The 24,342-nt window shown below is 42.0% G+C and overlaps 1 protein-coding gene across 22 annotated transcripts in view; it reads left to right on the forward strand.

Moving 5' to 3' along the window:
• The window catches only part of KCNH1 (potassium voltage-gated channel subfamily H member 1), a 193,590-nt gene that overhangs the window by 140,023 nt on the left and 29,225 nt on the right, over positions 1-24,342 (forward strand). The window lies entirely within an intron of this gene.

Below are 24,342 nucleotides of genomic sequence, written 5' to 3' on the forward strand. Positions count from 1 at the left end.
CCTGCAGGAATCCTGGAAGGCATCTTCCCAGGGTCTGCAAAGTGGTTTGTCAGGAAGTGGGAAGATACTTCAGTTTTGTTGAGGGAACACACTGAAGGAAGTGTGTTGCCTATTGATCAGATACTGATGTATGCACAGGTGACATAATCATTTGAGTGAGATTTACCACTGATTTTCTACAGACATAGTGGTGCTTCCCATCTTTTAATACGAAAGTAGATATTGCCTTCATTCTTCCATTTTATAAATGGAGTGTGGCTTTCATGCATTTTAAAGAGGTTGAAGGAGAGTTCAGCCACCAGCTGATATGATGAACTGCATGGAAGTTTTAATGCAGTGGTTCAAGATGGAAATGGTAGCCAAAGTCACTGTTTCATAATTTGAAGTTCACTGAGCATTTTCCCTGAAAAGGTGCCTTCTGGAGAAAAGTGCATGTACATCATAGACTTATTCCTGCGCATATATGGCCCCCCCAGAAGAACACAGTAAATACAGCAACACTTGGCCCAGGGCTTTACAAATCGGGTGGAGCTGAGCTCCCCATTTCTGCTTGCCCGTCTCCAACTGCCCACATGCGATTTCCAAAATCTTCCCAATCCAATAGCCATTTCTGCTGTTCTACAGTGGTAGTCAGATGCTCAGTGGTTTCTTCCTGGGAAGGATATCTGGTCTATTTGGGGGGTTTGAGAGCCAGGTGAGAGGTGGGTGTTCCTTAATACAGGAGAGGAACAGACCTTCTTGGACTCTGCTCCAAAGAGACTGCTGTGGGATTGGAAGACGTGAAGAATAAGGAGCCATCTTTTCCAGCAGTGGCTTGCAGTGGATGGAGACAGGTTGTGTGGAGCAAGTGGAGGTGAATAGAGTGGAGTGAGCTGTGGGAACTACAGAGCTCTCGCTTGGCTCAGCTTGGTCTGCCTCTCCTTTTGCCAAAGCTTTTCTGGTAGTGGAGCAGATGCCAGAGGAAGGGGTTTGCATGTCTGACGTTTTTCAGTCATTTTTAAAGCAAAGCCAGGAGCAGCTTTCTTGGAGGTAGAGAGAGCTTAAAAATAATGAATGTTATGCTACTCTAAAACTGTCCCATTCTCACTGATTTTGTTATTTGTTTAATAATTCTTTTGATATGGAAAATGTCACTGCAAGTGGACCTTCAGGCATTTGTTGCTTACACATAGGTTAGCTGCATGGCACTTTAGTCTTATTAAAATGCAGAGAAAACACAGATCACACTGCCTTTGCGAGGGAATGTACCTCCAAGCCAACCATGCGATAGAGGATTTCCATGTAAGAGCATTCTTTGGTGTTTTTTTTTTTGTTTTGTTCTTAATAAATGAGCATTTAAAGGGAAAGACAAAGACCATGCAAATTGTTAAATTTCATTGTTTTGTGGTGAGCCTGTATTTCTGTTATCAGCTATGTTTTCAGAAAGGATGTGGTTACAAAGCTTTCAAAAGGACAGTCTACCTGGCTGAGCAGTTAGCTGCTCTAGATTTTACATTCATTGGTGTCACTGCTCATTCCAGGGCTGCAACTCAGCTGATTAGAGGTGACAGAGGATTTACCTTTCTCTTCTTGAGTGCTTCAGAATGCTAGAAGATTAGATTTCCTTAGAAACTGAATGAGGAGATGTGCCCATTATGCTGCCCTGTTGCTGTGTTTTGCACACAGTAGGCTTTTCTATTTTAGGTATTGCTATCATCATTTATCTCTCTATATGTCTGGTTTTATAATGTAAGAGACATCCTTAGCTATGGCCAGTTACCTGTTACTTACAGCTGCAATTGGAATTCTGCTTCACCTGGAGATCACCCTTGTTTGTGCTGACCTGATTTCTGAGTTCTTTGGAAGAAGTTAAATCATAGCATTATAGAATGGTTTGGGTTGGAAAGGACCTTACAGACCAGCAAGTTCCTACCCCCCTGCCATGGGTAGGGTCACCTCCTACTCGACCAGGTTGCCCAGAGTCTCATCCAGCCTGGCCTAGAGCACCTCCAGAGTGGGGCCATCCACGGCTTCTCTGGGCAACCTGTGCCAGTACTTCACCACACGCACAATGAAGAATTTCTTCCTAATGTTTAATTTTAACCTGCCATCTTCCAGTTGAAAGCCATTACTCCTTGTTCTGTCATCACACCCCCTGATTAAGAGACCTTCTCTGGCTTTCCTTTAGGCCCCCTTTAGGTACTGGTAGGCTATGTGGTCTCTTTGTGATGCCAGTAAAATCATAATCCTGAAGGCATGCACACATCTCTAACTTGTCTTGTTTATTTTCCATGTTGTGTGTATTTCTGTAGAGGCATTTAAGTTGGGCCCTTGATGAAGCTGACTTACTAACTGGAGTGGCTGGAATCCCTTCATGCTGCTCTTCAGGTGCTTTTTTTGCTAACTTGTGACCCTTGTGTTTGCTCTGACGCCATTTCTGTGCTGTGTGGAAGGGGAAATGTCCTGGTTATGGGGGATGTTTGACTCTAATACAAAGACGATTACTGCATGGGCTATTGTGAACACCAGAAGCCTTCCTTTACCCCAAAGACATGTGAAGAGCATGAATGTGCAAAGCTTTTGATACAGGATGGATGTAAGGGTTGTGTCCCTTTGTTCTGCTCTCCCATGGCCCTGTAATTAACCCAACTTAGGGCTGCCAGAGCAGGCATTTGGCATAGGGGACCACAAGCAGAAAACCTCCCCCTGCATACAGTCTGTGAACCAGTCTGCAGCCATTATCATTGCCATCATCCCTTGAACTGATGGTCGGCTCTTTCTGGCTGTTTGCTGGCTGCTGTGCACCTTTACTTTGGCCAAGGAGATGCAGTGGGCTGTTGGCATGATGCTCTGTGCTCAGCATTGCTCAGTGTGCCTTCCCTGGGCGTGATTCCCTGTGATGCTCTCCTAGCCCAGTACCAGGGCATGGCTCTTTTCTTCATTTGAGCCGTATGTCCAGCCCCACACAGACCATGACTAATATAGCACAAGACTTCTCTTGATTGAGTCGCTTAATAGTCTTTGTAACAAATAGCTCACAGCTGAGGTACAACAGGGCTCTTGAATCACTTAAGGTATTTTGCTTGCTTCTGTGTGTATGGGTTACATATGCGAGGATTCAAGGCTTAGTTCTGATCCTACTAACGTAGCATAAGACCTAATCCTGTTCCTACTATGGTAGATTTATCAGACCATGACTATTAATGCTCTAAAGCTGACTGAGAGACCGCTGCATGTTGCAAACAGACAGCAGCCTGGAATCCACTCCTACAGCTACCATGGGAGCAGAAAACAGTGCTGAATAATAAGAGAGAGCGGGGAATTTATAACAATTAAGCAGCAAGCAAAACGGATGGAAATTGATAACGTGCCACCTGCATTAGTATTAAGTATTTCTCTTGCCAGAATAAAATGAACGCTGTGAACCTTCATTTTGAAGTATTAAGACTATTTTACTGGGGTACTTATATCATGCATGTAGGACTTGCTTTCTGGTTTTATATCCAAAATAAGAATCTTGGCACAAGCAAAACTAATGAAAAGGAAGAATGATACTTAAAAATAGAAAGTCAGGAAAATTTCTCCTTGTGTTCTTCCTTCCTTGTCCCCTTCCCATTTGCAGTGCTGCTCTGGTGCTGCAAAATGTTCTTCCTTTCCTGTTCTCTGAGAACTTCATTGATTGCAGTACATCCCTCTGTAGAGTTCAGTCCTGTATGAGGACTGATTTAACTTGGAAAGTATGGCCTTTGGTCACAGTTCATAATCTTCTGGTAAATTGCAGTGGATAGCTGTGCTGCTCCTCACAGAATCTGAGACAGGATTCGCCATCCAAAAAAATTATGACTCCCTGATTTGTTCCAAGAAAATAGTAATTTGCAGCTTCCAGGAGAAATACTGCATCTGTTGCCCGTCCCAGTGTGGGTTTTTGTTTTTTCCCTCTGGATGCTTTGTGTCTGTGTGGGCTAGGAGGCAAGGATGGGGTCCCCTGAATTTTGCCATAATCAGATAGACAGGCAGCTGCTTGCAGCTCTACCTGTGTGCTCCCAGCTGCGAGGAAGCAATTCCAAGGTCTCTGAGTGATCTTTTGGTGGCCAAATAATATGGCACGTCAGTCCTCCCTTTAAATGGAGGGATTTTATTCATACATCCCTGTATAGCACAAAGCATGTTTGGACTGATATTTAAATAATCAACAATGACAATGATATATGCAGATGGTAATCTTGCAGATTCATCCCATCAGACATCAGAGGTGAATCGTGGCTCTCTGTATCTCCCCTGTTCCTGTTGATGTGTCCCTGAGTGCTGGCTCACACCCTGTGCTCAGGGGTACAGGTACAGACACAGACAGCAGTCTGCCAGTGCTGAGCAGCCATTCTATGCAGTGGTTCCCAGTCTCCCCCGTGGAAAAGACAGCACAGGTAGAAAAATTCCTGAAGGATCCATTTGGGCTACAGAACTGCCAGCTGGATCATGCTTATCTAGGCTACAGTCTTCTAAGCATGCTGAAGTCATTTTCAGTTTTCCATTGCAGAGGTAAAAAAAAAAAAAAAAAAAAAAAAAGCTGGAAAATCAATATAATTTCTGTTTTCCATAGGAGACGATGGGCACATTGTATGCTTTAAGGTCAAACAGATGTTCTTCAAGTGTTTTTTTTTCAGGCTTCTTAATGCATAAAAACAGGGTGGGAAAATATTTAAAGAGGAAAAATGTTTCAAACAGATTAAGAGTATATTTCTTCTTTATTGCAAATATTTTAAGCCACCATCTAGAATGAAAAACATTTAGCTTTCATATAGCTAATAAAGTCCCATCATTTCAAAAACATCTTCCTTGTTCATCTTATACAGAAGTGGGGTGGACTTTCTAAGTCATAAATGGAGTAAAGAAGAAAGAAGTCAATCCTTGTTAATAGTTGTTGGAAGATGAGATTCTGCTTTGGCATCTACTGCTTCAACTTGAAAAGACATGCTAAAATACTTAGAGTAGTTGTGAAAACAAAAGTTCTGACAGTACTATTTAAAACCTCCTTACTTAGAGAAATGGAGAAAACAAGCTATGTGCTACGTGAATATGGCAATGCATGGATGGGGAGTCGGAGCTGTCAGCGGAATATATTCACTCATTTTTGCACATTCCAGTTTGCAGGTGCAGCAAAGTGTGGGTTTTGTGTATGGAATCACGGGGTCGATGTTATTCTGATTTCTGGTAAATATGTTTGCACTGGGGTGACAGAAAGACCATCTTTTACTCCTGAGTATTCAGACCAGAGCTCAGTGTGGAAAGCACCAGCTACTACTTTGTGCTTATACAACATCTGGTGTGCAAGAGCCTGTGTACAAAATAAGTAGTTTCTTTCTGGCTCCAAAGCCCAGAGTAGGCTGTGCATTCAGCCTTTAGGTTAGGTAGCAGATGAGGTAGACACGCTTCTTTGCAGTACTGTTCACCAGGAAGTCATGCAGACAACTCTAGCAGCCTGCCATGTCTGCTACGGGGTGAGGGAGTGATGTATCCTCATCCATGTTCTGGCAAAGGCAGCACAGTTTGATATACCCTGATCTGTAAGGTTTGTGAAGACTTTATTTAAAGAGCACTCTTGTGTGCCCTCTGCGTGTTCAACATCAGATAAGAAGCTTTATAACGGAATTATTTATAGGTTGGTAATACAGTATATCTGACCTTTTTATGGTGTGGCATTGTGCAGAGAGGAATGCAGTATTTTAACACAAGGGTCATGCGTGCAAAGCACAGTCTTGCTGTTTCAGTTGTGATACCCTCTAGCCTTGCTCTCTCCTAGCCAGTTTTTTGCAGTAGTATTCCTTGTGTTTTATGTGTGAACTGAGAGCAAACGATGCAAAAAACTTCTTGCACATTTTGAATGAGAGCTTTCCATTTCAGCTGTGATTGATCAAATGCAGGGCTATAAAACCAACTTAGCTGTAGCCATTCTGCTCATCCTTATGGGATGAGCAACAAGGCCCATATTTCCCAGTTTATTGAATTTGAGCAATATCTTTTACCTGCTCTTATGCAAGAATGTGGAATTGAATAAAATTGGCATTTTACTCCCATGAGTCACTGGAACAGTAGTGGAATAAGATTTTACCTATGGCATAGGAAAACTAAAATGTATTTTAGTGTGATGTTCTGGTCTGAACCCATGAGCATATCATAAATCCACATGCATTTCTTGAGTGCTGTATATTGGTTTCAAATGTGATTTGCACATTTACTAGTTTGTAAGAAATGTAACCCCACACCTTTTAAAAGCATCCTGCGTGCTTTTAAAATATCCCAAATAACTCTCGTGTGGGATAGCTCATGCACGTACAAATTCAACTCTTTTTCCATAGCATTAATGTCTTAAAATATTTCTCATCAGGTTACTAATGGCTATTTTTTATACCTGCTGGCTTTAGAATGTGCCATATAATTGCTGTTTGCTCCTACTTCATGTTAACCTAATTTCTTCATTCCATCTTGCAACATAAATGTGAAAAACACGTGGTCTGGAAATTCGCCTCTTTTTCATTGTAAGAGACACAGGGAGCAATACAGAGATTACTGTCTGTCTAACTACAGCCACTTTCAGCACTTGGCCTCCCAGTTTCAGCATATTATGGAAGTTATTTCAGTGAAAGCTTTAAAATTGTTTTGTAGCCTTTATTCTATCAAGCACAAAGCACGCTGTGCATCTTCTTTAGAGAATTTGGTAAGAAAAGTATGATAAGGCCCAGCTCTGAAACGAGATGAGGGTTGAATATCTTCCAATATTGTGCAGATTTTCTTTTCTTTTCTTTTTTTTTTTTTATTTGCTGGATTTTTGTCTGGTTTTATTTTAACTGCTGAAACTTCAGGTGAACTTGCATCTCCAAAGGATGTGATCAGGAGGAATCGTGTGTGCTCCTAAATTGGGCTATTTTAAGGGCTGGAATGGCCCATAGTGAAACGTAGCAGGCCTGTTTGTGGTACAATAAACACCCAGGCCTGGTAACACATGTAGCAGTATTGTGTCCTTCAAACTTGGTGCCCAGAATGGTTTTCCTGTGTGAGTGTCTGCAAGGTGCCGTGCAGGTAGGCTGCAGCTGCTGCCCACAGCACTGTCACCAGGGAGAAATTGATCTGCAGGTGCAGGTTCGTAAGGCATCACTTCAGTGTCTGTATCCTTACCTGCAGAATGAAAGTAGTGAAGCCAAGGCAAAACGATCTCCTCTAAGATGTTCTTTGTAAAGGATGGCTGAATCAAAGGGGAGAGTAAGCTATATTTTGGATTCCGTGTGGCCTCTCTCAGGAGTCTGGCCTTTTTGTACTGTCTGAAATGAGCGAGCTACAGTAACTCCACATGACGTATACATGATGAAACAGATTTTTTTTTTTCTCAAAAGCTATCTACCCAGGATATGCTTCCATTATATGACTATCAGCAGTGTAAACAACTCCTTGCTGGAACTCGGAGCTGCTGCTTGTCTGTTTTGATGGAATCCCTGTTAGCTGAAGTATGCCACTCCATTGTGCTGAGTTACAGCAGGTAGCTGTTGGGAAGCTGGGGAGTCCTTCTGTTCAGGATGAGTGTGGCTTTGCACTGCAGATTGTTCTTTGCTTGGTGTTGGCTGTACTGAAATACAATTCAAACAACATTATTTTTTTCAGTGTAGGAAGCAGTGTCTTGTTCTGGTTGCATGAAATCCTGGCTTACGATGTAAATACGTTGTAGTATATAAATACAATATACAGCTTTCCCTACATGCATGCTGTATAAGAAGAATGTAGAGCCAGTCATCTCACTGTGACTACAGGGCTTTTGCAGAGCATCCATTAATTCTGCCCTATCATTCTCCATTATGTAGGTTGAAAAAAAGTTTAATGTTCTTTAAGTTGCTTGCTTCTGAAAGCTTCTACATTTCAGGGGTTCTTCAAGCTCTTCTAAATCATAGGAAAGATGGATCCTGTCCTACTTTATTGCTGACTCATGCCGCTTATGTTTCTGTTCTATTGCACAGTTTCTTTTACATTCTTCAGTGTAAATGTATCAAGATGATAAAACAGACATTTTAGAAGATACATTTTCTTGAGTCATAGCTCCTCTCTGATTTTTTTAAAACTCAATGAGAATTTCTACTGCCTTAGCATAGAAAGGACTTTGGAGAGTTGGTTTTTCCCTTATTTTATTTTCCAACAAGCTCTCATTACAAAAATAACTCAATGCAAATACTGCGCTATTTCTTTTGGGTTATTATTATTTCTTGAAAACAGGCTTTGTGTTAGTGAATACTTCAGACTGCTTTTTCTTCCTCTTTTCTTTCTTAAAGAGCTGCCTGGAAAAAAAAATAAAAGATAAAAAAAGGTGAGCAGCCATTTTGTGGCAGGAGAGATCACAGGATAATTTGGTGCCTTCTCCTATGTGTATGAAAAGGATCTTATGGAGTGAGGTGCATGTGTAAGTGTTGTGTTGCAGTATGCTGTAGATGTTTCCAAAGTCCTGCTGAGTTTCTGGCAGTCCAGAGAGATGTGCTTGCACTGGGACTAGCTTATGGCATTTCCCTCCTTTTCTGACTGTTTGAAAGGGTGCAGCTTTCTATGCTTCTGACAAAGTCATCCTTCAGGCACCACCAAATCCATACAGTTGTTTACAGGTTCTTTCAAGCTTGAATGCTTGTATGCTTCTGTATGCACAGAAGTAATGTTTTAATCCTTGCTTTAAGTTGAGGATGAACTACATGCAGTAATACTAAAGAACCAATCTGGCTTGGATTTTAAACACAATTTTGTACTAGGAGCAGTCTATCAATCTTTCTTCTACAGGTAAATACATTGTTATGTCACATCACATTGAGACAAACTTGCTTATCTTTGGTAAGGAAAAGGTACTGCATTAAGAAAAGCCCATGAGGAAATTACTCTTTGTATGTGCAGGATTTGGATATTATAGATGCCAGTGGTTGAGAGCAAAATGCTGTGGAAAAAAAAGCAAGTGGTGAACTCAGCACCGCTGATGATGCAGGAGCTCTGAATTAGAGGACAGCACTTGCGGCTGTAGTCATGCACAACAACTGTGCATATAAGGGGAGAGACAACCAGAGGTTGGGACTTCTTTACACTCTGGCCCTACACAAGTCCTGCATCAGTCCAGTTAGTTTTCTTGAGCATGTGAGGGAGGGCTGTCTGCATCTGGAGGGCATCCATACAAACTGTGCACTCTACATAGCCTCTGAGCTGTGTGGGGTGGAGGCAGGGGGAGGGGTGTTCAGCCCCTTTGAATATCTAGCTGTTTAAGCTCTGTTTAGGATTTAAATCCAACTGGTTTTGGTTTTGGAATTGCTGAAATCTCCCAGCACTCAAAAGATGAAGTATTGTTCTCTTGTGATTAAAAGATATGCAAATTGCAGACTTTATGTATGCAGTATTTTGTACCTGAGAGGCTTAACCTGGGACTGCCTTGCTATATGAGTTTCTTCACAGTAATTCAAATTCGTGGGGCCTTCACAACATTGTAGGGGTGAGATCAATTTGCATTTACCTAAAGTGATTTTTTTCTCTACTTAAGTCTAGTAGGGCATGGTCACGTTAAATCCCTAGGATAATCTGCCCCTAATTTCCACTACAGTATTAGCAGCTAGAACCACTGTTTTACCACCATGTCATCCTTTTTACCCGAAGGCAACTGATCACAGTGCAATAGAAGTAGGGACCACCTAGGATATTACTGTTGCATCACACGAGTCAAAATCATTTATTTACAGCACTGATAATTAAATGTACTGTATATAACTGTTTTGCAGGTATATAAGACTCTGGAATATTTATTCTTGCAACGAACTACCTACATTGCCTGGAAAACTAGGATTGCTTTGCTATCTCCTGCAAGCATCTAGTGTAAAGAATTGGTTGTTTTCTGTTTTCACTTCCTATTCAGGCCACAAAAGCAATATTTCCCTTGCCTCAGAAGCTGTTCTGAAGTTGAATCTACTTAAGATTCACAACTAAAAGATGATATTGAAATGGACAGATACTGTTTCACTAAAGCTTGTACTGCAGCCTAGATAGGTAGTGAATAGAAAATTATGTAGAGTTGACTTTGTTGGTTATAAACTTTGGATCAAATTGTACTTCTTTTTACTGGGAGCTCTGCTATGCAAAATGGCTTCAGAACCAGCTGGTTTTAAAGTTCACTTCTGAGCCTCGAAAATAAGAGAGAGTATGGCATCTCTTATGGAATCAAAGACTCTTCCTACTTTTTTCCTCTTGGGAAAAGAATCATTTATGAAGTTGGTACTTATATTCTACTCTTAGGCTGTGAGGCTACAGTGTCACTTCTTAATTTCCTCTATTAATTCTATTCTTTTATAGTTACCAATATAAAAAGTAGAAGGCAAATGTAGGCAAATATTATTATGTATTTTGCACAAGAGAACAGTCACTAATTGTGCTAGGTGCAGTATCTTGGAATTTATAGTTGACACCATTGGTCTTGATAAGATTGGTCAGATAGCAGCTGACAGATCCATTTAGTTAGGTAACTAGGAATGGGCAATGTTTTGACCTTTAAAAGCACATGATCTTGCTATGTGCTCAGCTGCAAAACGCAAAATCATTTCAGTGTCACAGGGGAGGAAAGAAATGATGTTTTGTTCACTGTAAGGGAATGTGATTCGGGGGAGGTATTACCCCCGTGTCTGAGGCTTTATTTTTGTTATTGCATTGTCTTTTGTCACTGAAGATGTTATCAGCAGTCATCAGCTTATCCGTATATCATGAAATTGTTGGCTTTTGTCTATATATCTCCTCTGGAGAGATTTTCATCAGAGAGCTCATGCAATTCCCATGTAGAAGGGTCATCTACCTTCTGGTTTCTGCCTCCACCATCCTGGCTGCTGGGAGGGGATGGACTATGAAGTCTTAGGACTTGGCAGAGGCAGTGGGCAACAGCCTGAATGCAAGCCCTGGTGCTTCACTAATGGTGCTTCATTTGAAAATGTGGCCTGTCCTGAGAATGGATTTGATCCCAAAGCCTGATTTGTGGAACAGTTTATGCATCTATAGATTCAGATGGGTACACAATGAGAATAAAATATCTTATTAAATATTGGATATCTAAAACCTGCTGAAAATCTCTTTAGGCTCCGAGCTGTCTCCTGAGGTGATAACACTTTTGAGTATGGAACCAAAGTTAATCATTCAAACTATGTGTTGTGGAAGACAGAGGCCTACACATCCTCCTTTCTGGATATATAAGAATGTGCCCTGAAGACTATAGCTAAGGCTTTTTAGTCTTGTCTTCAAAAAATCCTTTTAGGTAAGGTAAAAAGGCCTAAAATGTTAGATGAGATTTGCTGTAAACGTCCCATAGAAGGATTTAAGTGTGATGTTTAATGTTGATACCAAACCACCTACAAAAAACCACAATCTGACACTTACTTCGTTTGATTCATTTGGTTTCTTTTTTCCTTCTGACTGTTATTTTTGCCTTGACTCTTGGTCTATTTCCTATATATATGACAGTGGAGGATGTGTTCTGATTGCCTGGTATTTACAGAATTGATAGAAAGCCACCAGGAGATGAAGTGGTGGTGTAGGTGATGCCTGTTTCTTCATCTGAGAAGTGGATTTGATATTTTGAGCTTTTTGTTTGTGGCACATACTTCCTGTATGTTATTAAACCAAATTGGTTATCTGTGAAACACTTTGAACTCTTCCGTGTTGTACCTTTTTGCCTTTGTAACACATACACAAACTGGAGATGTTTTCAATGAAATCACAGTGCTTTAAAGCCACGTCCAGCAGTGTGTTAGCAGCCATGGTGGCATCTGCTTGTTGCTCAAAACTGCCAGTGTTCAGAGGGTGTCATCAGTTATAATTAGACATAAAATTTAGCCCCACTCTCACAGTGACGTGTGGGAAAAGGGAAGACATACGTCTGACTCCAGGCCCCATCTCAGCTTTGACAAAGTAAAGAAGAGATCTGTCATTCTCTCCTGTTCAGATATTTAAGTTTCCTTTTATAAATATCAGGCTTCAGAAGACCTGATTGGAGCGATGGCTTCATCAGAGATGATGAATTTTCCCTCTGCACCTCCCGCTGCCCAGGAGTGCCTGACCTTCCCAGCAGCAGGCTCAGCTCCGTCCTGGCTCCTGACTCCAATGGTCAGGTCAGATTAGCAAGCAGCAAAAATAGCTGAGCTGCTGCCATCAGCCACGGGGACTCTGAGCTATCCTTGTCCTGTTTCCCTGATATGCAAAACACATCTCAATGCAGTATATCGTGGATTTGCAAATTTCTTGCGCAGTTTGTTTCTGCAATTAAAGTGGGGACACAGTCCAGTCAGTGTTTCCTTTGGGTATTTGGTCTGTGAATTGTTGCTGTGTTTGGAGCTGGTTTGGTTAGCCAGAAACCTTCCAAGTTTCGTTTCTTTGTGTGACTGTCTACAAATCCAGCAAGGCATAGCTGGATCATCATCCTCCTACCTGAGCCTACTGACGTTATGCAGCACTCTGCAACATTCAGGTCCTGCAGGACCTCTGCAGTTGCTGATACTGCTGGCTGCACAGAAATCTTTCCGTTGGTTGGAGGAAGAAGGAACTTTGTGTAATGTATTAATCTAAGACTTGAGAGGTGTTAGTCCAAATCTTTGCTTTGCAAGAGATTTCTTTGCTGCCTTTTAACAAATCATTTTTCTCCTGTCTTCTGTTCCCTGTCTATACAATGAATACAGCGTCATTGTGCCGGCCTGCAGCTAGGAGAATTAATGGTCTGTGGTCTGTTCTGAGCTTTGATTTCATCTGGTTGGCAGGTGTCACCACAGCCATCAGACTGTTTTCATGCAATCCAGGAGGCCAGTTGGTGTCTCCTGAGATAACCAGAGGGGACGCGGAGCAGCCTCGCCATAGGGCACCCATTTTGCTGTGGCTGAGCTAGATGCTGCGGAGCAGCCGGGTCGCATCTGTGACGTGTGATTGGTCACTGAGCTGCTGCATGAAGCTGGCAGCAGAGATGTGCTGCTTCCTCGTCCTGGTGCCCACTGGGGTTGTAAACACGGCTAAAGCTCTGGACGCAGCAGTAACAGAGAAACTCTGCCTCTGACATTATAAAAACAGAAACACAAAGCCAGCAGCAATAACAAATTTTGGAGTGCTTTAGCAAAGAATGCTGTGCTTCCTCGTCATCTGCTTTGCTGTCAGTAATTGTGTGTCGTAGCTTTGTCCTTGAACAGTTTTTGAATGTGAGGAAGCCTCTTGGAGAGCAGCATCATTTTACTGAAGCATGTAAACGCCTTGGAAGTGCTCAGGCAATTCAGAGTGACTCACCACTTTAGCACCAGAATGGGGGATTGTTTGGCACCATGCGGCTTAAATAACCAATGTGCTCAACTGCCAAGTGTTTTCCAAGAGCAGAGGCTTTGCCTGACCTGGTGTAGCTGGCTGTGGTGCAGAGAAGAGCAGTGCTTCTCCCTGCCCTCAATGTATGGCCTAAAAGTAGTCTGAGATTTAACTAAGGAGGCACTGCAGCGTCCTGTGCTCAATCCGCCTGGGTCTGCACACTACGGCCGTGTTCATAGCCAGTTCTACACCCCACTCTGGCAACCCTGAGGCTCTTCCAAGTGAGAAACTCTAATAACGAAGTTAGAAGGATCTTCTTTTAGTCACCTCTGTACCTGGATGAGGTTGGAAGGTTGGATGTAGGTGATATAAGAGGGGAAAAAAAGCAAAGAAAGAAAAATGAAGAGATGCTGCTGTAACTCATATTTTCAGCAAACTCAGTTCGAGATGGCACATGCTGAGGGCAGCTGCATTGCAGAGCAGGTGATAATAAATGTTGGATTTGACAAACTTTCCAGTTCAGAGAGATGTCTGACAGAGACTGAGGTGGCCTCTTCCTAACCAGACAGGAGGAAAGATTGATTTGGAGGGAAAAAGTGGATTTGGGCATACAGTTGAGAAAGTCTCCTGAGCAGTATTTGTTTAAAGGGTGTTTCCATTTAGTCTGGCATCCCAAGTGAAACCTACTTTATTCCTCGGAACTGCTGTTGAAGTTGTTGCGCACAGGAATGCCTTTCTGCAGCTGAGCTCCTGTTCTGTTGTGGCCTGCAATCCAGCACTGCACATCCGCATTCAGACCTTGTGCCGCTCCGCAGATCGCGCCCACCCAGGCGGTGGGTGTTACTGACAGCTCTCCCGTTCCTCCCAGCACCCGTGTTCAGCCCGCGCAGTACATCAGTACATTTCTGACAAATCTTCCCAAGGGCCTTCCAAAAGTTGAGAAGTCAAATATAGAAGATCTTTTATTGTTATGCTTTTTTTTTTTTTTAAAAAAAAAGCTCCTTTAAAAATCAGAGTCTGGTACTGTGTTAGAGAAAAAGAGACTTCAAATAAAACTGGGGATACCCAGCATTCCCCACTGTCTGCCCACGAGAGAGGGCTTTGTGGGCCTGGCTCTGTGTGGCAGAGAGAGATCTGTGTCCTATGCCTGAGAGAAGAGAGGGTAATAAGTGAGTATTTTGTGTCCACACCCCTTCTGATGTAAGACCCAACTATGAGATAGCAAATGCAGGCAAGTTTTGTGTTGTTCTCATCCACCTTTTGGAGGCAGTGAGAGCGCTGCCTGACCCCAGTGCTGAGGACTCTAAGCACAGGGTCAGCTGCCTAGGCAAGGCATGCAGTGGGGCCACTCATTCACCAGCTGCTGAGCTAGAGGACAGCCTCTCCATGGAATGTGAGGTAGATCAAGAGATGCTCCAGTACTGGCATCCTGCCTGGAGTCTTTTGCCCTGGAGCTGGCATTGGATCCAAGTTACAAGTGAGCAGTTTCTGGAGGGGACCAAATGATCTGTGCCTTGCACTCCTTGACTACATTTTGCAGAGCTTTCTGTCACTGAAGAACAAAAGCTGGATGCTGGCAGTTGCCTGGAGCTTCCATCTACTTACTGCAGCCAAACAGGCATTTTGGGAGGGTGCCTCCGTAGTGCAATGAGAATAATGGAAATTACAGCTGATTTACTAAGCAGCAAGTCCTCACAGCCAAATGGTTTCCATCTGAATATGAGGCGAATTTGCCTGTGCACTGTGTAACAAATGCCGATCTCTTTGCCCATTCTCTGCCTTTGTAGTCAGATGTTTGCCAGAAAGTCCAGTATTAGATAACAGCTGGGAAGGAAAGGTGAGGAAGCCGCAACTTTATAAAGTAAGTTTCCCCAGACTTAATGTAGATCAGCAGCTCATAGTGTTGGCGAATGAATAACTTGAAAGGAGAGTAAATTTGCTTTGCACAAACTTGCCCTGGTGTGTGCAGGCACTGCAGGCTTTCGTTAGTGGGGTTTATTTGGAGGCCCCGTGCCAGGAGTTGTGGGGGTTGTACTATTTCATGTTGAGAGAAAATGTTTGCTCCTATAGCATTTTGGAAAACCTACTTGAGATCTGGAAGCACGGTAGCTTCTTTGTATGAAAGCAGTGCCAAAACCTCTGCAGCGAAGCCCCTGTGTGGTAGTGTGGAGCCAGATAAAGTCCTTTTAAGGACTTAATTTTGCGACCTGATATAAACCTGTGCTGTGAACAGATTGGTGATAAAGATGCATGTTAGGAGGTCTCAGGGACGTTTGAGAGGATAGTGGGGTGGGGGGGCAGATTTGTTCTTAACAAGCCTATAAGCCCACTAAAATCTGCTAGTCCTTCCCAGCCCCCACATTGCCTGCGATTAGAGACACAGCGATGGTTCAGGACCAAAGAAGTTGTGTATGCTCCATCCCTGGAGGCATTCAAAGTCAGGTTGGAAGGGACCCTGGGCATCCTGTGCTGGTGCGTGGAACTGAGTGATCTTTAAAGTCCCTTCCAACCCAAACCATTCTATGATTCCATCACCTGCTCTGGAGCTGTGATTTCAGGGCAAATTCTCCCAGGGAAGTCAGAGATTTTCCGGAGGGTGCACAGCACATAGGTGACAAATCCTAATTGATGGGTGAGTGCCCATGAGAAACAGGAATTTTGTGTAGTATGGGAGGTGGTACTAAAAGCAATCCATTTGATGAGGATGTTAATATGTGAACAACTAAGGGTGTTTTTCCTTTATGTGGAATGCTGAAGCTCTTGCCAAAATCCAGTCTTTGGTCTCTGGCGCTGGTTGTATAACGAAGAGTTGCTTTGTGTTTCTGAGTACTGCAGCCTCTCTTTGTTGCAAACATTATCAGGAGGTGGTTCCTTGGTGGCGTTTGCTGTTACTCAGATGCTTTTATTTTCACTGAGCTCTCTGTTAAATTTTTCAACTTTGTCATTGCTGAATATGCTAGCTCAGGTTAGTCTGGCTACTGCTTTCTCAGATCCAGAGTGGTGAACTGAGCTATACCTGCTGTTGCCATTGCTTGAGTTTACATCCATTCTAACAATATTTTGGATAGTACTGCCTTTTTTTGTGTGTCACTAATTGGAATATTCCATTAAATGACAGTTATGTTGAAACACTCTCTTTAAGGAGTCTGGTATTATTTCTACTTGAGCTTAACAGCTGTATGTCTGCTGCATTCTTCAGTTGCTAAGGAAATAGTTCTCTTTCCTTTTGTTATATATTTTTCATGTCTCAGCTTATGCCTGTGGTAAGGTCATTCATCTTCTTATCTGACCGTATTTAAGTGAGTTTTGGGACTAGTAATTCTCACAGACAGAATATCTTTCAAAGGCATAAGAAAGAGCAGAATGGAGAGGAGAGCTCTCGTGGAAACAGGAAGATTTTTGGTTTCATTTGCGTAATTCTTAGCAGTTAAATTTGTACACTGTAAATTACAATCATTGCCATAACAGAAAAATTGTACTGCTTTTACTGAAGTAAAAGTGTCTTAGCTGGCACTTTACACTGGGAACTCTTCCCAACTGTACCCCAAGTGCATAAAGTACTGACTGCATAGCCCAAATTGTGCAAGATGAGCAGCAAAACTTTATTTCCTCTCCCCGTGCACATTTGCACAAAAGTGCAACACAGTGGTGCCAAGAAGTAGCCCACAGCACCTGCCAATGGTCTACTGCAGCACAAAACCCATCAGGCTTCCAGAAGCTTCTCCAAGCTCTCCCCGTCTGCAGTCTTCCAGCTTTTGGAAAAGTGAGAGTATAAAACGTCGCTCATTTATGTCTGGTCAGGATGATGGTGTTTTATGTTCCTGCACTTAGGATAAGAATTGGTTTGTGCAAGATATGACACTGGAAAATGAGTAGCATAAAGCACGGTATGACAGCCTCCTTGAACATACCTTCTGTTTCAAAAATAATAAAGTTGTGCTATGTAAATATAAACCATGAACGCACATAGAGAACTAAAAGGCCTCTGGTGCAGTGTAAGGGGAAATTAAGCTGAGCTTACAAGGCTTCGCTTCCCACCCCACCAGAGATACGGCCTTGGTGGTGGCTCCTCTGAATACTGATGCAACTCCAAAACTCAAAATACATCATGTTTCAGTGAGGCTTAGAAGTTAATTACAGTCCCAGTTTTATCAGTAGGAAAGAGACAGTTTGCTCAACATAAAGCTGCAGCAAGGGCAATCTGTGCCACATCTTTTTCTTTCCTCAGAACAGCAGAACAAGGAGGAAACGGTGTTGTAGCGCTCTTAGAAGGAAGCAAGGAGATGTCACTCTAGATGTTTAAGTTTAGCCCAACGTGACATTAAGGAGACAGAGATGGCAAAGTATGATAGTGAAATGATCAATGCTTTATTGATCACTTAAAAGTGCATAACCATGTAGAGGCACAACCTGTACTCTGCCTCACTTCAGCTACACTGAACTATTCAAATCTTCTACTCAAATGAAAATTAAACGTTTTTCATTGCATGAGTGCAGTAGAAAAATGGGAGAGGAGGTTGAAAACTGAAATGTTGCTTGTTGTAAGATGAAATGAAACATTTTATTTTGGGGAAATGAAGAGTTAGAGTCGCAAAGCTGAAGGAGGTGGCTATCAGATGAACCTAGGAAAGCTCAGGAAGTTCATTTTTCTCACTGATTTGGGAAGATGAGGAAAAGGTAAAACTGCTTCTGAGAGTTTCAGGGATTAGGTGCTGCAGCCACTCTAGTTGTGACTTTCCGTTCTGAACCAGTAATGAAGGCATTTAGCAGAGCATGGGTCCCCATGTCCCTGGGGAGGCCCTGTGCTTTCTTGACTGGTTCCCAAAAGCAAAGCAGCTCCAGTGGCAGAGAATGAGTGCCACTTCCACATCCATTCCTACCCAGGATATGATACTGACAGAATGCAGTGGACCCTCGTTCAAATACCTGTTTTTAAGGTCAGGAGGACTTCCTTGCTGCTGTACTTGTTTTATTCATTTAGGAACATTGGGTGGGGAAGACAGAGTGTCTCTGCAGCCCTGAAGATGGAATACTCTGTTGTGCATTCAAAGTGAAGCAGCAAGCAAAACCAAGAGCAGCTTTCATAGAGAAATTTACTTACCTCATCCATTCTGGTCTGTGCCACGCTTGTGAGGAATGAGCATCTCATGTCACAGTTGCCTTGTTATAGTGCAGAGCTCTGGGAAGGGATGAAGAAAGGGAGAGCACCCTTTGCTGCATTTCTGTGCGCCTCTGAATTTGAATTGAGTTTCTGTGCGGGTTGAGCAGCCCTGCCCACTGATGTGGTGACTGGAACATGCTCTTGACAGGAGTGTTCAAATCTTTTTGGCAGAGGGGAAATGAATTTGCTTTCTGCTGTCTGTGACTGCTCTGAAGTATTTAGAAAATGGGAAACAGCGCCATGATAGTGTCATCCAAGAGTCTGATACAAGTGTATTTTTTCTAAACCAAGCCTTTTTTTAAAATCAGTTGCAAATGCAGTCTGAATTTCTGACAATTTAAATGGCATTTGGGGATGAATAAACCTTTCAGAATGCGTGTCAGCTGCATATATCTATAAGCAAGAGTGAGAGGTGTGGTATCAATGAAGGCTGAGCCAAATACACACTTTAGGTTTTCATTAGATTGTGCCAGGGATCCTTGGATTTGCAATTGCTGCTGCTCCTGGAAGTAGAGGTAGACCTGTAAAGGTCTGCAGTGCTTGGAATAAATTGTATCATTTTTTTTAAACACACCTGATCATAAGTATTTCTGAAACAAGCGTTTCAGCCTGCTTTCCAGGAAACAGTGTGCTTGTTCCGAGTTACCGTGTTTTCTTCTAGAGAAATTTCAGAACATTTCAGCTAATTGTGTTTGAAATCATAAGTCTTCTGACAAATTACATTCAGGATCTCTTATCTGGAACTTTTAAAGGTGAATCTTTTCCAGTCCGAGCAGCAGGGGCCATCTAGCACAACTGGCATTGCAAGCTGCTCGTAAACTCTTGTGTGACTGACACAGTGCTTCTGTAATATGTGTTGTGTCTGTGATGGCTTCCCATGGAAACAGGCTATTTTGCATTACTGAGTAATGGCATTTTGCTGTGTGTGTGTATGAACTGAAGCACTAACACAGCCTTAAGCATTGCTACTGTTTGAGTAACAAGCCAAAGTAATGGCACTGGTCGCGTTTGAAGGATTGAGGAATTGCTGTAAAACGCTTGGAGATGCATAAATGAAATACACTGATAAGATAGAAAGCTTCTATCGATATTAGTATTTGAATCTGTATTTGCCATGGAACCTAAGTGTCTGTTTTTAAAAAAGAAAAAAGCATGCAACAAAATCAAGAAGTACAGCTCTAAAGGATTCTCTCTGTCAATTCTTGGCTACTTTAATTAGCTCGCCTCTGCCCTTACTGGATGGGAGACAGATCCTAGGTCTGACACTTGACAAGGAGGGTTGGGCCGTCACTTCCCACCAGATGTCAGAGACCTTTTCCCAGGTACTGCTGGCTAAGAGGAGCTCCTCATAATGAGAAGATCTGAGACAACCAGCTACAGTGAACTGTTTTCCTTTCTTCGAGGTTTTAAGCTCCTAGCTGTTAGTTAGGGCTGAAGAGATTTGACAGGTGCTCTGGGAAATAGCAAGCAATGTACTTTTTATTGCTGATTCTCATTAACTTATTAACTGTTTTCTTCTTGTGTAATGTTATCCAAGCAGGGCTGTTTAACAGGGAAGGGACAGACGGCTGAGTGGAACTGAGCACTGGGGTGTGCTCAGCTGTTGCTGCCAACGCTGGGCTAGCCAGGCTGGGGAAAGAAATATTTTCCTGTTTTGCAGAGCTGCAGGTTAGTTTGTTTTCCTTCAGTATTGCAGCTGAGGCAATTTATGCAATGAACTTTCAGCTGAGCTTAATGTAATTCTCAGTTTATAATCTCAAGAGCTCAACAAGCCTTGTACGTCAGGGACACTGAGCATTGTGTCTGTGTGGATTGGTTTAGGAGTGGGCATTGAAAAGTAACTGAATGATTTGTAAGCTCTTGGGACTGATGTTGCTGGATTGATTTGAATACATTTGAAAATGCATTTGATACCCACTTGGAAAGTAAAATACCTGTCAATCACTGTAAGTCTAATGACAAAAAGCAGACAAATGAAAGCAGCAAAAAAAAACCTGCTTGAAAGGCAGCCACTGGCTAAGGGAAAATTATCTTAATGGAAAACTGGGGTCTAAAATATCATTGCTGAAAAAAAAAACCTACACATATTTAACTATTATCTGACCACAACATTGCCTTTCTCAGCTCTACAATCTCAACGTCTATTTCAGATCTCAAGTAGGGTTGTTTCAATGTTAAAAGGGAGGAAAAGTCCCCAAATGGCAGCAAGCCATAGGGAGTTTTGGGAAACAACTCTTGACACTCGAGAAGGCATGCTGTATTCATTAGGTGTTGGATTATGTGGTATTTTGTATAGTTGTGATTTAGGTGACATAGAGGTAAGTTCCTGCTGTGCCTTGGCCTTAAAACAATTACTAGGGCAGACTTATCTGCCCAGGAGTGAGGGCAGTATCTTGGTCTACAATAAAAGATGAGTCTACTTGAGCTGTTTGTGTGTCTGATGTTTGTGCACCAGCACCTCATGTACTAAAGAGGAAAAAAATGAAAAACAAAAACAAAAACAACCACAAAAAAAAAAAAAACAGTGAAAGTAGTGATTTATAAGTATTGGTTCTGGAAAATGTGGATTGTCAGGCAGAGAGCATAAGCATTCTTTTTTCCCCTCATTTACTGCAAACAAGTTTCTATAGAGCATTTTGGATTTTGATAGACATATTAGTTCTCAGACCTAGTATAATCTCACCAAACCCTTGCCCACACATTCAGTATTGTTTGTAATAGAACATTTCCTCTGACAAATAATGAAGACCTAGTAGATTTTTAGCAAGATATATTTTGATTTTTTTTCACACGTGATTCTTTTTTTCTTCTCATAAGTTAGTGAAGGAGGTTGCTAAATGAGCTGTAATGTGCTGTGGTTGTGAATGTTTATCCAAACTACTGACCGGTGTCAGTGATACGTTCTTTAATTTCAAATGTGTTGTTCTCCAAGTTTACATCAATAGCATTTTAGAGCCTGTTTAGGGAAAAAGACATTTTGTGATGCCTCAAAAATGGTTAGGGTAGGCTTGTAGATTGAGTTACATCAGGTTTTGTCTGTTATTTCCACTGATTATTCTGGCCATGTAATTCCATCTTATTTTCAGTAGTACTTTTGTAAAATCTTTTTTCCTTTTCTCTCAACGCTAAAATTGCCTGTAAGCATGAATTAGAATGAGGAGTTTGACATAAAGGAGTGAAGTCTTGAGTTGTGCAGAACTTCTAAATAAATAATAGTGACGTGATTAAATGCTAATATTCAAGTCAGTATTTCTGGAGTTTGTAATTAGGCAACAAAGTATGCTGTCACGGAGAAGAGCTTTAGTACTGTTGAAGCTGATGGCGCTCCTGACAGTAAGAGTTACCCCAGATGTTATACTGTCTAGATTGAAAACCTTGTTACCTCTATTCATTTGGATAGCATGGATACTCATTAAATTATGAATTGGTGTTTCTTCCAAACACTTGCATATTAATGATCTCACTGCACACAGAAGCCTGGTTTTTGAAGAGTAAGCAGGTAGCGCTCTGTTAGAGGAACTGAGTTGGCTCCCCACAGAACAACACTGGAGATGGAAGAGGGCCATGCACATCCACTTGTTGGTTTCTGGTCTGTGTGTGCTCCATGTGTACCCGGGGTTTCCTGCCCAGCACTCCTGGCACCAGCGCTCCCTTACATCCCTACTGCCTACACCTCCCAAGCCTTAGTTTACTTTGAATCTTCAGGTTATTACTAAGAAGTAAGAATATTTGGGAGTGCCTTGGAAGGAATGTGACATTAGCTGGAGAGGAGCTTGTACCTCTTCAGAAACAGAAACCAAACTTTGCTGTTGCACCCAGTAAAAACCTGCTGACATCTGCTGCATTATTGCAGATGTTCTGTTTTGCATGGGCTTAAATTCCACATAACGAAGCCCAGAGTCAAAGCCACCCAACGTACAGACTGGATGATTTACACCAGTCTTTTAACTGGTATCTGTATTTAATAGATTGTGCCTCGAAGCTTAGAGTACATAATGGAAACTGCACTCCTGTCTGTCATAAATGTGACCTGTGCACTTATATACCTTCTTACACAAATTCCCTTTATTGTCTTCAAAGTGCAGCTGATAGTAGTGTTTAACCCAGGAACTGACTATGGTAATAGATAATGGAAGTGAAATCCATTGCAGGTTTTGGTGGGAAGCATTGTGAGCCTGCCCTTTTGATCCTATATTATGCGAGAAGGTAATTCGCTCCTTGCAGCTTTAGTTTCTTTACCATCAGTGACAAAGGCATTTTTGTTGTCAAGCCTTCTTTTTCTTTTCCTTCCTCTTGCTTTCCTCTTAGAAAAAAAAAAAAGATGCAATTTTCATTGGACTAACATCAGCCTGAAGATATTTTCATCAGTACTTGGCAGATGCTAGATGGGATGCCTAGTAATAAATGCCTTTTTCATGATTGTTTTCCTCACACTTAAGTCCATTTTCTGTGAGTACTGTATGAAGTAATTTTAAGCTTTTAATTGTTTATGATATCTGGCACTTCCAGACTCTGTGAATGTTTCTGCATCCATGAAAGAGAATTATTAAGCACCAGAGCAAAATGCTGCCATCCTACTTGCTGTCAGTGCTGAGGAAGACCTGCCAAATCTTGTAGTATTTGTGCATGCTATAGAGGTGGAAAGAAATAAGGTTCCAGAGCTAATAATAACTGCAGCTTTGTGGCTAGGATCCTCATTATAGTAACTCCATAATGACAGTCTGGTTCGAAATGTGATGAAATTCATATTCCTGTCCTTTCATGTGGGTCTTGGCTAAATTCTCACAAGTCAAAGCTGAAAAGAAATTTGGGTACTTTTGCAGAAGACTGAAATTCCAATTCTAATGCAGGTCCTTCTTAGCATTTGTCAGAATATGGTTTTCTCTATATTCATAATGTGTTTTAAATGAAGCTCCCCCTGATCTCCAAGACTGTCTCATGCAGTGCTTTCACAGTGCTTGCATTTACAATCAGCTATCAGCAAGAAAACAGTTGCTAGCACGTTACTTCTGTCTCACCCTTCTGTTCGTTATTTTCCTGGGACTGTGCATACTTTCAGGGAAGAGAGTTAAAGAATGTGAATTGCTACTGTTGTGCTGACAGCGTTGTTCTAGTGCACTATGTGGACTACCAGGCATTCAGAGATGGTGAAGCCCTTCAGTAAGCTGTTCATTACAGTAGCAGGTGGAGACAGTGGGCTTAATCCCTCACGTGCACCAGGTGGTCTCCCCTCTTGTACCAAAACAGCATGCTATTTTCAGCAGTTTTATTCAAACCTGGGTAAGCTACAATGCTGTGTGAAATCCAGACGATTTGTCAGTCCAGTGTGCAAATGAGAACATGCAATAAAAGTAAATATTTGTCTGCAGTAGGTGAATGGTCTGCTCAGATATTTAAGGTTTGGATCTTTGAACCTTTATTATATTTTCTTCTGATGTTTGTTCCTCTGGTACTTCCTCTGTCACCTTCATTGAGAATGTTTCCTTGGTAGTTGGCCTATGTAATTATTTAGGGTTGCCTAGGGATAACTAAGGAAGCAATAAAAACAAAGCTTCTGTATGTGACATTTCTTACAAATACCTTTGCAGCCTGCCAACTATTTTTCCTGAGCAGGTTACTAGTTTTGTCTAGTTGCAAGCTCTAAGTGTCTTTCTCGACCAAGTGTTTGCCTGCCCTCCTACTCTATCTATGCTGACTTTTTGCATTCAGAATGTCTACTGTATTCAGGGGAAGAACCATGAACTTGTCTTTTTTATGCAACTCCTCCAACTGTCATTTGTTGCTGTTGTTTTCATATTGAATAAGGCACTGTGTATTATCCACTCCTTGCCTAGTCCTCTTTTTGCTGTGCCATACACCCCTGTCATATTATTCACTTCCACCTCCGA

This window comes from Gallus gallus, chromosome 3 (assembly GCF_016699485.2).
Source record: "Gallus gallus isolate bGalGal1 chromosome 3, bGalGal1.mat.broiler.GRCg7b, whole genome shotgun sequence".
In the NCBI taxonomy this organism is placed as follows: Eukaryota; Metazoa; Chordata; class Aves; order Galliformes; family Phasianidae; genus Gallus; species Gallus gallus.